The sequence below is a fragment of the Hevea brasiliensis genome, chromosome 7 (assembly GCF_030052815.1).
Source record: "Hevea brasiliensis isolate MT/VB/25A 57/8 chromosome 7, ASM3005281v1, whole genome shotgun sequence".
In the NCBI taxonomy this organism is placed as follows: domain Eukaryota; kingdom Viridiplantae; phylum Streptophyta; class Magnoliopsida; order Malpighiales; family Euphorbiaceae; genus Hevea; species Hevea brasiliensis.
In genome coordinates, this window is record NC_079499.1 from 98,136,076 (window position 1) to 98,151,237 (window position 15,162).

The window sequence follows — 15,162 nt, forward strand, 5'->3', positions numbered from 1 at the left end:
GCTTTTGGAGTTCGGCCAAGAGGTCCTTATGAGCATTCACATAGGCACCAGCTATCCCTGTCACCATTTCTTCGTCTTTCGCCTTAAGCTCCTCGATAAGTTGAGCGACACGAGAAGCCGTTGGCGGGCGCTGGACTTCCCAGGAAACACGATCCCTTCGGCCAAAACATGATTACTGTTCGGCCACTGTCTTCATAGAACCGCCCGCCCCTCAACTTGAGATATGTAATCGAGCGGATGCGAGTTGGGATCGGAGGAAGTCACTTCACGACTCTTCTTCTCGATTTCCTTGCCCGGCGATGAGCCTTTTCCGAACTATGGTGCGGTTCACGGACACTTCACGTCGAGCTCATGGATCGAGTCAAGATATCGTCAAGGCTGTCAGGATAGCTTTGTCGATCCTCGAAGGCGGATGGAAGACCCTAAGACTTTGGCAAAGCGGGGTTCTCCCGAACGATCGGTTATTTTTGAGGACTCAATCAACGTTTGAGCACCACGAGAAGAGGCTCTCACGAAGATTGAGAAGGACCCCTTTACGTGCTTGGAGCGGTGGAGGAGGTGGGCCGGCTCTTCTTATTGAGGAGGAGATCGGGCGGCTTGATGATCGGCCGAAGGTCGGGGCAGGCCTCCTTGCGTCTCCACAGTTCATAGCGCGAGTTGAAGCATTTCCGACGCTTCATCTCCTTTACTTTCAGGAGATCTCTCTTTCTTTCTTCCGCTTCCTAGAACCCTCATCACCCGCCATACACGCACAAAGAAGAGGTCGGTGAGATCGCTAAGGTCACGAGATGCGAGATGTAGAAAATACCGATCTGAGGTCGAGCGGAAGTTCGCGATCTTGGCGGTGGCATTTGTATGGTCAATGGTGCGGCTCGGCGATCACCGCATCTAAGCAGAATACTTTTGAGTGGCGGCTGATTCTTGAGATCCATCACTATCAAGCTTTCCTCTGGTTCGAGGTAATGCGTTTGAAGCAAGGGTCCACAGTGCCACCACTACGAGGAAGTCCTCAAAGCGGTCGGATTTTTGCTCCTCATAATAAAGCGGTTCTTGCAATTTTTAAGGAAGGAGGCGGTCGGTGAAGAGCCGCAATGAGGCTTACTGAAAGAACCGATGCTCGTCGTCCTTTTGGCGAGTTAGCTTTGATTCGGCGAACACCTTAGCCGTAGGTCTGATTCCCTTAGCTCGGCATAGGCCTCGGAATGCTACTAAGATCCGCCACGAGTTAGGGTGAACTTGAGAAATGCACACTCAGTGAAGTTTTAGGACCTCCTTGAAGAAGTCATCCAGAGGGAACGAAGACCGACCTTTAAGCATTCCTCGTATACCATAACCAGGTCATTCTCTTCAAAGAAGTGATCGGCTCGGTGATCGCCGTGACACCGGATAAGTTCGTACGAATCAGGACGTCTATTGTACTCCTGGCTGAACGATTGCAGATCGGACTCTTACAAGATCGATGGCAGCTCGTCCATAGGAGATTCTCCCTCCCTGAAGAAGGTGGGTGCCTTGATTGTCCGATTCGCCCCAGTGAGCGGAGACCCTAGGAGGTTACGTTTGCGCGCTTGGCCCGACCACCTCTTCTTCGTCGACGACCACGGCCCGAATGGAAGGAGGACTCGCTCTTTGACCCTCGGCACCGCTCATTTTCAAAGAAAACAAAAAACTTAAACTAAAAAGAAGATCAAAGCCCTTACCGGAGTCTGATTGGCGTCGGAAGAACTTGAGTAAACGAGAGAACTTTGAGGTTGCGAGCGAGAGATTGAAAATGACATACAGGAGCAAATGGCTAACCCCTCACCCCTATTTATACTCGTCTGAGCATTTAATACTCACGAGGTTCCAGGCAACGCATCGGTTAGCGGGACTCACCAGCTGTTCTGACACGTCTCACGAATATTCCCAAGATTCCATAAAGAGATCGGTTAATTATAGAGCGGTAGATCCAGGTGTTTCAAATTACAGATCGGATAATCATATTAGAGCTCGGAAAATAATTAATAAGATAATAATTGGCAAAATAAAATCTTTATTTTCAAAAGATCGGATTATATCATTTGGGCGATCTCAAGAGATCAGTGCATTTCCAAAAATCGATTACATCATTTGGCGATCTCAAGATCGGATTACATCGATTACATCAAAAGGCCGACCTCTAAAGATCGTGAACATCCTATCTAAAGAAGCCTATGTCAATAGCCAACATTGTGACTGATCCACAGGGTGTCGCCGATCGGAGCTTAACCCGCTGTCGGAACACCCAATGTGGAGGGAAACCGCTGATGAGAAGCCAAATAAACTCAGTTGAGCTACTCGAGATCGGCAGAGTCGAGTCATAATCGGATCGGTCAATTGATCCAGTTCCCTCACCATCATCAGACAAGGTTATGCGATCACCAGGGTCATAAATTTTCAGTCGAGGAGTAAGGAAGTCCATCGGAAAAGGATCAAAGCCACAGTTGTAGCCGGAACTTCCGCCGGAGCAGCTAGAACTAGGAAGTAAGAAGGAAGAGAGGAAATGGGATGAAGGGAAGTCTCTTTAAATGCAGGGTATATATAGGGGAAAGCGGGCATTTATTCTCGAAAGCAAGCGGGCGCTTTGGGAATCGAGAAATTAATGCTTTGACGAACGAGGGTGATTAAGGGATCGGAATAATAGAGATCGGAGGATGGGAGATCAGCATGAGAGATCGGAATAGGAGCGTGTCAAGAAGATCGAGAAGGGGGAGGGATCGGAAGACAAAGAGAATAAGACAAATCCCAAATAACCGTCGTCAGAATCAGAGCCGAGGTAGTTAAAGCGTTACAAACGAGATCTCCACATACGCCTAAGAATCACCATAATCTTTGAGTGCGGGGTATGTCATGACAGTCCTGTACATCCCAATCCCCACCGTTGATCTCACTGGTAAGGACAAACCCGGAACCCTTAGATCAAGAGAGAAGACGACAATACCAGCGTCTTTCGCTCTTAGCCCTCAGATCGTTCCGGACAAGAAGATTTGGGACCATCAGATTGAAAGAGGAAAAGGACAAATATTCTGAAGAGTGGTCTCAGCCATTCATTTTGATTCTCTTTAATTCCTGAACACCCGATCATGTCCTTCGAAATCTTGACCCTCCATCTCCCTCAAAATAAATCCTGACCCTTCATGGGGAGCACCCGATTCCTATAAATACCTGCATGAAAAACTGTTCAAGGGACGGGCAAAAAAGAAAGGTAGTCATTATAGCGGAAGAACTCTGAAACTTGATTCAGTTTGTTACTCTGCTACTTTGAAGTTTTTATTAGAAAGACTTTTGAAACCAATTTTCTGAAGTGTTTTCTTGAAAAGGATTCTGAATACTGAAATTCTACATTTTCAGTTTGTTCATTATCTGGTCACACTCTCACTTTCAGCCCTTTATTATCTCTGTCTTCATTCCCATTATCCAAGCTCAATTTCATTTCACTCGGTTTTTATCTTGATCTGATTGCCTTTTAGCTAAGCATCCTTCAGTTCACAACGAACATCAGCCCTCAAGCTAATCAGTCTTCTCTCTTATTACTATTTGTCACCCAGTAGTTATTTCAATAGATTTGGCTTCTTACAGGTAAGAGCTCGTATTGCCGTTTTGTTAAGCGTTTACGTTTACTTTTTGCATTTTCTTTGTTCTTTTTAGGCATGTGATTTTCTCCAAGTTCATTTAGTGCCAAAGAACTTTAAAGAATGTTACTCTCGAGTTTACTTCTTTAGTGATCAGTCCGTCATTTTATTAACCTTCGTCATTTCTGAATGCAAATTTTCTAGTTCCTAGTAGCGTGTAAGTGGTTGGGGAAAACGTAGGTAGCTGCAACTTAAGGGTCTCTTTTAAGAGAGAGAGCCTGAATAACACGTCAGGAAAATAGCCACAATATTGGGCTGACGTAAACGGCAATTCGGCAAGATGCCATAAAGTGGAATAAAACCAAAGTAAACGAAACAGAATGGATCGGACATTAATAGGTACTGGTAAAGTGACCTTAGGGGAGGTCGGCAAAATTTAGTCCAGCTTCTCTTATTTAGTCACAAAATATCAATTAGTTAAAAGAAGCCTTATCGGCTCCTTAGACGCTGAATCCTTAGCTTTAGGACCTTATGACATGTAGCTGAAATTAAAATTCGGGAGATCGGAAAGATCCCATTCAGGTTCCTGTTAATTTAAAAGAGATCGGAAGAGAGTTCTTATCCAATTCTCAACTCAAAACTTTAATTAAATAGAGATCGGAGGAGAGTTCTTATCCGGTCTCAAATCAAAATTTTAATAAATATTAAATAGAGATCGGAGGAGAGTTCTTATCCGGTCTCAACTCAAAATTTTAATAAAACATTAAATAGAGACCGGAGGAGAGTTCTTATCTGGTCTCAACTCAAAATTTTTAATGATTTAAAAGAGATTGGAGGAGAGTTCTTATCTGATCTCAAAAAAAAAAAATATATTAAAGAGTTCGGAGAAGAGTCCTTATCCAATTCTTAAATTAAATTTGAATAAAATAGTTCTTTTAAATAAAATTAACACGCAAACAGTAACTCACTAAGGTTGTCTTATTTACTTATGTATCTGGGTGAATCGAATTTAGTGAAAAATTAAAATCTCCTTTTGACAAAAGGATTAACATGTCCATTTAAGCCCTTCTAACTAATACAAAGTTAAATCTACTTACACTTATTAAGGGACGAGGTGGGGTGCCTAACACCTTCCCCACCCGTCTACGGACCCCGAACCTAGAATCTCTGTCTTGAAGTGGTTTCGTTTCAATTTATTTTCACAAATGGTTTTCTTTAGTTTCCCTCAAAAACTAAGGTGGCGACTCCTCACTCTTTCCCACTTCGGTGAGTGATCGTCCAGGCGACCGCAAAATCCCTTGCGACAGCTTGGCGACTCCACTGGGGACGTACAAAGACTGACTTAACCCCGGTCTAGTGGTCCAAAAGTAGATTTAATTTTGTCCGATCAAATTATAGTTAGATGGGCTCATTCAGCGATGTTTTATACGTTAATTATTGTTATTGCGGCTAACTATTTTGCTTGTTTTGCCTGTTTTATCTCCTTACAGTGCTCTTCGTTTCAAAAAAAAAAGAAAAAAGGAAAAATGGAAAAATAAAATCCCCCTGAATTGGGAAGAGGTAAAGGTGTCCCTTCACACACTGAACACTCACACGATGTCCTCACACACTTTGGCCCTATACCCGGGCTTTCTTACCCTTTTAGGAAAGTAGGAGGGAGTCATGTAGCGGTACCCGTGGGTTCTACCCCGTTAGTATCCGTGAAGGCTTCTGCTCAAATTGAAACTTGTTCTATCCACTGTGATACTCGTGGAATTTTCCCGATAATATCATGGTTATAGAATGGGGCTCTACTGTTTACAGTAGGGGCAATTTGGGAACCTGTGGCTTTTAGAAAATTAGATCCTGAGCTAAACTATCACGATAGCTGAAAGCCATAGTAAGCTACCTTGTAAGATAGAACTATCCCAAATAGGTAGTGCTCGTCCGATATCAGGAGTCTCCCTATTATAGGACAAAAGGGGCATACTTACTCTTATCCTTTTATGCTTTAATTTCCTTTTGTTCATTTTTGTGAGGGTAATCTTGAATTCTACTAAAACACCTACACATTTTCCTACTTTGATAAATGTACGTGTCATCTGTCAATAGTATGATTCAAAATTACCTAATTTATCTTGCTAACAAATTTTCCATGAGCATTACCAAACCAAGAGTCAGCAAAGGATAGGCATCATATTTATCATGGCATCCTCGAGTCAGTCGGCAGAAGAAGTTCAGAATGCTAAACTTTGGTCCAAATTGATTCATACTCCAGTACTCCCACAAAATGATGTTTCCAAGGCACATGCTAGCTTACTACCTTCATTAGATCTGAATAAAATTGAAGTCAGAATGAACAGCCTCGAGGGTCTGTCTAATGGATGGAGGTCGCTTCCCGATCAGGTCAAGGTACGATTTGAAGAGAAGTATGGGAGGATTGCAACCTTAATGCGAGTCAAGGTCCAAATCCCGGCATTAAAGGCCATGTTGTCGGTTTGGAACCCTAAGTACGGGGTATTCTCTTTCAATGATATTGATACAGTTCCCACTTTGGAAGAATATCAGGCATTATTAGGGATCCCTTATTCAACACAGAATCGGATCTACCTACACCTTGAGCATAGGCAGACCTGGAAACGATTAACACATTTGTTGGGCATCCCTTCGGAGGAGGCAAAGTCAAAAGAAACTGTCAAAGGAAACACACATGGTTGGTATTGGACATATCTCCAGAAGTGGTTAGATCAGTACCTCCAAGAGAAAAAGTGGAATCAAGCTTCAGTGGCACTCGCCTTGGGGATCTATGGTCTGATTTTGTTCCCGGGACCATTGGGAATCGTAACTTGCAGCGCGGTGGAAGTATTCTGGACGGTAGAAAGGCAGGAGATCAATCCGATACCGGCAATTCTTGCGGAAACCTTGTTAACCCTAACCTACTGCAGACAACAGGGGAAAGGGTCCATTAAGTGTTGTTCTCAGTTGCTATACCTCTGGATTATCAGTCACATGTGTCCTGTGGAGACAAAGGGATTAACTTGGTACCTTGACCAGCCTCCCATCGAAAAGATGACCCGATTAATGTCGGTCAGAAGAATGAACAAAGGTGGTGGGAGCGGATTTTGAGTTTCAATAGTCATGATTACTGTTGGAGGAAGCTGTGGACGCCAGGCCAACCCGTTTTGATCGGTACGGGAGGTAATCAGTCGGTATCCCTAATCGGAGTAACCGGATATACAAGTTACACTCTGGCATTGGTAATGAGGCAGTTTGGCTCGATGCAGTCCATGATCAACATTGAAGAATACCACCAAGGTCACTTCTACCATGAGCTCAAGGAAGAGGAAGGATTGAAACTGGCTCGCAAGTCTTGGGAAAACATTACTCTGATGGAGAGATCGCCTAAAGGCCCAAGTGCCTCAGGCGATTATCTTAAATGGAGGCGACGAGGACCGAGAACACTCAACTACAGTCGAGGGCGACAACCCTCGCCAAAACATCCTATTAGAAGAAGGCGATAATCGTGCCTTGACTAACTACAAAAAGCAAACACCGAGAACTCACAACTGCAAGAACAAATAAAACAGTTGGAGGACCAACAGCAGAAACTTAAAAGAAAAGTGAGAAGGCTCAAGGAAGAGGCAAGGGTCGTAAGGATGAGGTTCGAAGAGCAAGAGGAACAGTGGGAAAACGAAAAAGACTCTCTCCAAGCTGAGGTAAAAGAAGTAAAAGTGCAGAGTAGTAAGCTTCAGGAAAAGATGAAATACCAAGAGGTGCTCATTGAAGAGTATAAACAGGAAAACAAAAAGAAGAAGCTCGAATTAAAAGAATAGGCACTACTCATCAACGATATTTTGATAGAGTTTTCTAAGGAAAGTAAAGAGAGAGATAAACTAGGTGCTCTCTATCAAGGTATGAAAGAGAATGTTGACGGTGGAAATAACGATAGCACAGGGAAAACAAGAACTATTACCTGAATCCGAATATGCTCTCAAAGCATTCGACCCTGCCAAGCAAGAAGAAAGGTTATATGAGTATCTCAGAAGATGTCATCTTATTATAAAAAACCTTCCAGAGCCTAGGCCAATGTAGAGGATACGATGTACAAATTATTCAGTTAATGAAATGATTTCTGGACCATTGTTTAGTAAATTTGTGAATGAATAATATGACTCCCGTAGGAATTCCCTCGCTAGGGTTATGTGAAAAATTGAATGCGCTATATAGACAGGTATCATAAATACGCATTCAATCCAGTCATTCACAGTCAGACTATCGAACGATGCCATGATAAAATTGATGCGATTATCCTTTTACAGATTTCAACCTGGCTTTCAAATGCCACTGTATCCTTTGTCCAGACCAGGACTTTTAGTTTCTTTGCCAAATTCAAAGTTCATTTAAAATTTTCTTTTTTTACTTCCTACAGGAAATCAATATTGCTTCAAACAAGGCAAGTCTGACCAAGCACACGGTTCAACCCAAGCGAGTGTACTTAACAAGATCTCGAACAAGGAAGATAATGGAAGATCAGGAACAAGTACAGAACCTACAGGGGCAGGTTTCCGAATTGAAGGATCAGGTCTCAGAACTTATGAGACTAATGAGGGAAATGTCCCAGAATAAACCCACTGCAGAGCCTAGCCTACTGTTACCTCCTCCACCACCTCTAACAAATGATCCTCACCAAGCTTCAACTTCTTTTACCTTTCAGTCTCCCATCCCAGACCCGACAATCACTGTCAATCCGGTTACCACAAATAATGACCTACCTTACTCTCATTACCCAACCGTTCCAAACACCGACCCATACCCTTCAAATATAATCCCTCCCATTCATTTCACCCCTCATCTCCCAACTGGGGGAGTATTCCACGCAGTGGGAGGAGAAAATAAGTCAAAAGAAAGTGAGAAACTATCTGCTCTAGAGGAGAGATTGAGAGCAATTGAAGGGCTGAATATGTATGGTTCAGTTGACGTGGCATCGCTTAGATTGGTTCCCGATGTGGTGGTGCCTCCCAAGTTCAAGGTCCCTGATTTCGACAAGTACACAGGGAATTCAGATCCTCGCATTCACTTGGCCACCTATATCGCCAAGATGTCTGCTCTCACAGAGGACGATAGACTGCTGGTCCACTTCTTTCATGAGAGTCTCTCAGGGGCAGCTTTGAGGTGGTGTATTCAGTTGGACAGGAGCAAACTGCGCTCCTGGAAGGATTTAGCCGATGCCTTCTTAAGCGGTACAAATTTAATCTGCGATGTGGCCCCACAAGAAGGACCTCCAAAACACAGTACAGAAAGACCGAGAACGCTTCAAGGAATATGCCCAGAGATGGAGAGAAAAGGCGGCAGAAGTGCATCCCCCGGTGATCGACAATAAGCTATGCTCTCTGTTCATCGAAACTTTGAAGGCCCCTTACTTCAACTTGATGATTGGGAACACTTCCAACAGCTTCTCTGACATCATACAGGCTGGCAAAAGGATAGAGGCCAACCTAAGAATGGGACGATTGCAGGAGTTGGCTGAGAACCACAAAGAAAAGCATCAATTTTGGCAAGAAAAAAAAGGGTGATGTCCATTCAGTCACCCGGCAGAATAATTACTCCCCATTCCCTCAAAACAATTATCGGCCATATCCTCCCCCTCATGGCCAAACAGTCGCCAATATTCCACCTCCTTTCCCTAATTATCCACACCCGCGCCCACAATATCTCCCACCTACAAATTACCAACCGAGACCGCCTCCTCCTCCTGCTCAACCAAGACCACCACAAAACAACCCAAGACCCCCAAGAAACCCTGATCCACCTCTTCCCCTCCCACTCAGTGAAATATACCGATACCTTGTCGGTATAAACCAAATCGTACCAGTTCCCCTAGATCCAATTCAGCCTCCATACCCCAGGTGGTATGATACCACTGCCTGTTGTGAGTATCATGGAGGGGCACAAGGGCACTCAACCGATAACTGCGGGGCACTCAGGGGGAGAGTGCACGCTTAATCGAACGGGTGGTTGAAGATTGAGGGAAATGGTTCTCTCCCCAATGTTACCTCAAACCCTTTGCCTAACCATAATGCGAGCGGTGGTGTAAATATGATAGAGCACGATGAAGAAGGATCAACGCTGGAAGTAGACAAGTGGCTCCTTACTTCAAGGAAATTTTCTTTGTGGCAATGAGGAAGGCTACGCCTCGGGTAGCGGGATTGGAAGAGAGTGCAGGTGTCCTTATCATGGAGGGCGGTGATCACGAGTGCAGGTGTGAGGATTCAAGCAAGAGGTTCTAACTTATTGTCTCTCAAGGTTACGAGATGCGGGCAGGTCGAAGATGGAAGAGGGAGTGAATACCACTAGATATAGCCAAAATGCTCCCACCCCTAAACCCAGAATCACTTTCTCACCCCCGGTAGCCTCACCACCAGTAACGGTTATCCGAGCCCCATCTCAGCTCCCTGTTACCAACACCCACGCCATACCTTGGAACTACAATTTCCAAGTCTTCACTTAAGGAGCGTTAAGCAGTACACCGGCTCCTAGCCTTGCTTCACCTCCGACACCTCCTAAGCCATGTTTCACTCCTCATGCACACTTTCAGATGACTTATGCTGGACCTACCACCAGTGCTACTCCCCAGATCGATCCCCAACCCGTCACTGCCACAAAGCCCTCCTCCCTTGAGCAAGAGGTCGAGTTCATAACTCGAAGTGGGAGGTGTTACAGTAACGAAGAAAAAGAAAAGAGAAAAGGGAAAGTAAAAATGGGAGAGTCATTGAAGAACACTGAAGAGGAGGTTGAGAAGACAGAGGAAGCAGAGCCTGCCGAGCATAAAGAAGAGGAGGAACTGCTGCTCCAAATAATGAAACAGAGCGAGTATGATGTGGTGGAGCAGTTGAGGAAAACACCTGCCCGAATTTCGCTGTTATCGCTGATCTTGAGTTCGGAAGTGCACCGACAAACCTTGCAGAGAATCCTGGATCAGGCCTTTGTAAACCCCGACATTACTCCGGGGCAGTTTGAGAAGATAGTGGGACAAATCCAGGCATCCAGCTTTGTTACTTTCTCGGAGGACGAGATAGACCCTGCGGGTTTAAGGCACACTAAGGCTCTACATGTAACAGTGAAGTGTAAGGGTTGTATAGTAGCCAAGGTACTTATTGATAGCAGTCGACTCTCAATGTACTCCCTAGCGCTACCTTAGCTAGGTTGCCAGTTGACCAATCGGACATACGTCAAAGTGCTATGGTGGTAAGAGCCTTTGACGGTACCAGAAGAGAAGTGTTGGGAGATATTGACTTGCCGCTTCAGATTGGCGCATGCACTTTCAACGTCACATTCCAGGTGATGAACATTGAGCCTGCCTATACTATGCTGCTGGGGAGGCCTTGGATCCATTCTGCGAACGCCGTTCCCTCAACTCTGCACCAGAAAATAAAATACATCATGGATGGCAAAATCATCACAGTGAAAGGAGAGGAGGCCTTGCTAGTCACCAAGCCACAATCACTTCCTTATGTGGAGGCAGCTGAGGAGTCATTGGAAAGCTCCTTCCAAGCCCTCGAGTTACAAGAAACCATCTCAGGAAATGGAGGGGCTATGGCTATGGTAGCCAAAATAATGACAAGGAGTGGGTACGAAGAAGGCAAAGGCCTAGGCGCCACATTACAGGGAATCGTTGAACCCATACCAGCTATCCAGAAGGTAGGCCGCTGCGGTTTGGGTTATGAGGAAGATGCCCTTATGGATGGGCATTTCTGGATGAGGAAAATGCTCCGGGATCAAAGGTTCGATCGGAAAATGGGAAAGATGAAAGTAGTCCCGAGAATTACGGAGATCTTCACTAAACCAATCATTCAACATCCGGAAAATACAGAAGAATCACCCGATGATCCATCCATAGATGTCATCCAACTGGATTCCTTGTATGAGGCCCTAGTCTCGTCGATGACTGAGGGGTAAGAGCTGAACAACTGGACAACCGAGGACATCCCTGTACTCAATTTCGAGACCATTCATCAATTAACACCTAATAATCCAATAGATTCAGAGATTCCTCTGGTTAATTTTGAAATCCCCATAACTGTCATTACTTCAAATGATTCTGAGGAAGACCCTACACAAGAAGACAGTGAAAAGGATGAGCCCTCCCTCGTGCCTTGTGGAGACGAAACGCGCACCATAAATTTAGGCACAGAAGAAGTAAAAAGGGAATTCAAGGTAGTGGAGAGTGAAGAATTGGGAGATATGATCAGTCTGCTTAAAGAATTCCTCGACGTATTCTCCTGGAGCTATGATGATATGGTGGGTCTGGACCCCCAGATAGTGACGCACAAAATTCTCCTAATTCCAGGGCGATCCAGAAAGCGTGGTTAAGGAGAATGAATCCCGACACACTGCTCAAAGTTCGGGATGAAGTCAAGAAACAGTATGACGCTAGATTCCTGGAAGTGGTCAAATATCCCCAATGGATAGCTAATGTGGTCCCGGTAATGAAGAAGGACGGGAGAGTTCGGGTGTGCGTCGATTACAGGGATCTCAATAAAGCGAGCTTGAAAGACGATTTCCCTCTCCCTCACATTGATGTGTTAGTTGACAATGCTGCTGGATTGGGCAGGTGTTCATGTATTGATGGGGCATCAGGGTACAATCAGATCTCGATGGATGAGGAAGACAAGGATAAGACTGCTTTCATCACTCAATGGGGAGTGTTTTGCTATCGGGTCATGCCTTTCGGGTTGAAGAATGCTGGTGCCACCTATCAGCGCGCTATGGTCACATTATTCCACGATATGATGCATAAAGAGGTGGAAGTGTATGTGGATGATATGATCATCAAATCCCGGGGAGAAGAAAGTCATGTGCAAGTACTGAGAAAGTATTCGAGAGACTCAGGAAATACCAGTTGAAACTGAACCCTGCCAAATGCATATTCGGAGCTAGATCGGGAAAGTTGTTGGGATTCATAGTAAGCGAGAGGCGAATAGAGGTTGATCCAGACAAGGTTCGAGCTATTCAAGAGATGCCATCCCCAAGAACAGAAAGGGAGGTGCGCAGTTTTCTGGGAAAGTTGAACTACATTTCGAGATTTATTTCTAATCTCACTGCCAAAACTGAGCCAATTTTCAGGCTACTCCGGAAGAACAACTCCACCCAATGGGATTCAGTTTGCTAAGAGGCTTTTGAGAAGATCAAGCAATACTTGTCAAGACCACCAGTATTGGTCCCACCCGTGGCAGGGAGGCCTCTTATCCTGTATATGGCAATCCAGCAGAACTCGATGGGATGTGTTTTGGGACAACATGATGATACCGGGCGAAAGGAGAGGGCTATTTATTACCTAAGTAAGAAGTTCAATGATTGTGAGTCAAGGTACTCTTTTTTAGAAAAGACTTGTTGCGCGTTAACCTGGACAGCAAATCGCCTCAAGCACTACATGTTGAATCACAAGACATGGCTCATCTCCAGGATGGATCCTATCAAATATGTATTCGAAAGCCCATTCGTGCCAGGTAGGATAGCCAAGTGGCAGGTCATACTCTCCCAATACGACATAGTCTACATGACCTGGAAAGCGGTGAAAGGTAGCGTGATTGCTGATCTCCTAGCGGAAAATCCTATCCAGGATTATGAAGCTCTGGATTTTGAGTTCCCTGATGAGCATATTAATGAAGTGGACTGCGAAGAAGAGGGGCCAGCCGATGTATGGGAAATGTATTTCGACGGAGCTGTCAATTTGTCCGGTAATGGAATTGGAGCTGTATTGATATCCCCGGATGGAAAACACTTTCCGATAGCCATTAAGTTGAGATTTGACTGCACCAACAACGTCGCGGAATACGAAGCTTGTGTGATGGGTCTACAGGCCGCCATCGAAATGAAAATCAGGAAGCTGGAGGTATATGGAGACTCAGCCCTGATTATTTATCAAGTCAAGGGAGAATGGCAAACCAAGGATCCCAAGCTAATCCCGTATCAGAAGTACTTATTGGAGCTGATCAAGAAATTCGAAGAAATCTCTTTCACTCACCTTAGTAGGGACAAGAATCAATTTGCTGATGCCTTAGCTACTCTAGCTGTTATGGCTCAAATCGAAGAGGGTCAGATGATTCAGACATTGAAGATTAAAGCAAGAAGTGAGCCAGCATATTGCTTCATAATTGAAGAAGAGTCCGATAGAAAGCCTTGGTATCATGACATCCTGGTCTACTGCAGAACCAAAGAACTCCCTTTGGGGGCAAGCAAAAATGAAAAGAAGATGATTCGGAGATTAGCATTGGGATACTTCCCCAGTGGAGAAACCCTATACAAGAGGAGCTCCAACGGTGAATTATTGAGATGTGTGGATGCAAAGGAGGCGAAGAAAATCCTTTTTGAGACTCATGAAGGAAATTGTGCAACCCATGCCAATGGGCACATTATGGCTAAGCAAATCATGCGACGTGGGTATTTTTGGACCACAATGGAAAAGGATTGCGTCGAGTATTTCCGAAAATGCCATAAGTGTCAAATCTATGCCGATCCAATCAATGTGCCACCTCACAAGTTGTTCAACCTCGTCTCACCATGGCCTTTCGCAATGTGGGGCATCGATGTGATTGGTCCCATAAATCCCAAGGCATCCAATGGGCACAGATTCATCCTTATGGCCATCGACTATTTCTCCAAGTGGGTCGAGGCGACATCCTATGCGCATATCACACAGAATACGTTTCTCAGATTTCTCAGAAACAATATTATCTGCCGACATGGCCTCCCTAATGAAATCGTCACCGATAACGCTAAGAATCTGAATGGTCCGAGGATTCAGAAATTGTGTGATCAATACAAAATCCGACACCTCAATTCCTCCCCATACCGTCCCCAGATGAATGGAGCGGTGGAAGCTGCAAACAAAAACCTCAAGAGGATAATCCGAAAAATGACAGTCACGTATAGGGATTGGCATGATATGCTTCCTTACGCTCTTCACGCATACCGAACTTCCGTGAGAACCTCAACCGGGGCAACTCCATACTCGCTGGTTTACGGCATGGAAGCAGTATTGCCGATTGAAGTTGAAATTCCTTCCCTAAGGATTCTGAAGGAGTCAGGAATTGATGAGTCAGAATGGATCCAGTCAAGGTTGGATCAGTTAAACTTGCTTGATGAGAAAAGGTTAGCAGCAGCATGTCATGGACAGTTATACCAGATGAGAATGGCTAGAGCATTTCACAAAAATGTTCGCCCGCGCGAATTCCAACCCGGGGACTTAGTTCTGAAGAAAGTATTGCCGAATCAAAATGATCCCCGGGGCAAATGGTCACCAACCTACGAGGGACCCTATGTGGTTAAAAAGGCATTTTCTGGAGGAGCCTTGATCTTGACCCACATGGACGGTGAAGAGTTTCCGAGACCTGTGAATGCTGACACCGTCAAGAAATACTATGCCTAAAAAAAAAAAAAGGGGTAGGAGCGAAAACCCGAAAGGGCGCTCTTAGCAAAATGTGTGAAAGAAGGCGAAAACCCCGAAGGGGCACTTTCTGTAAAACGAGTAAAGGATGAAAACCCGAAGGGGCATCCTGAAAAAGTGAGTCATCCAAAAAAAAAAAAAAAAATCTAG

The 15,162-nt window shown here is 44.8% G+C and overlaps 1 pseudogene; it reads left to right on the top strand.

Annotated features, from left to right (window-relative positions):
* Positions 1-317: 317 nt before the first annotated feature.
* On the top strand, positions 318-14,996 carry LOC131181410 (uncharacterized; annotated as a pseudogene).
* The last annotated feature ends 166 nt before the right edge of the window (positions 14,997-15,162 follow it).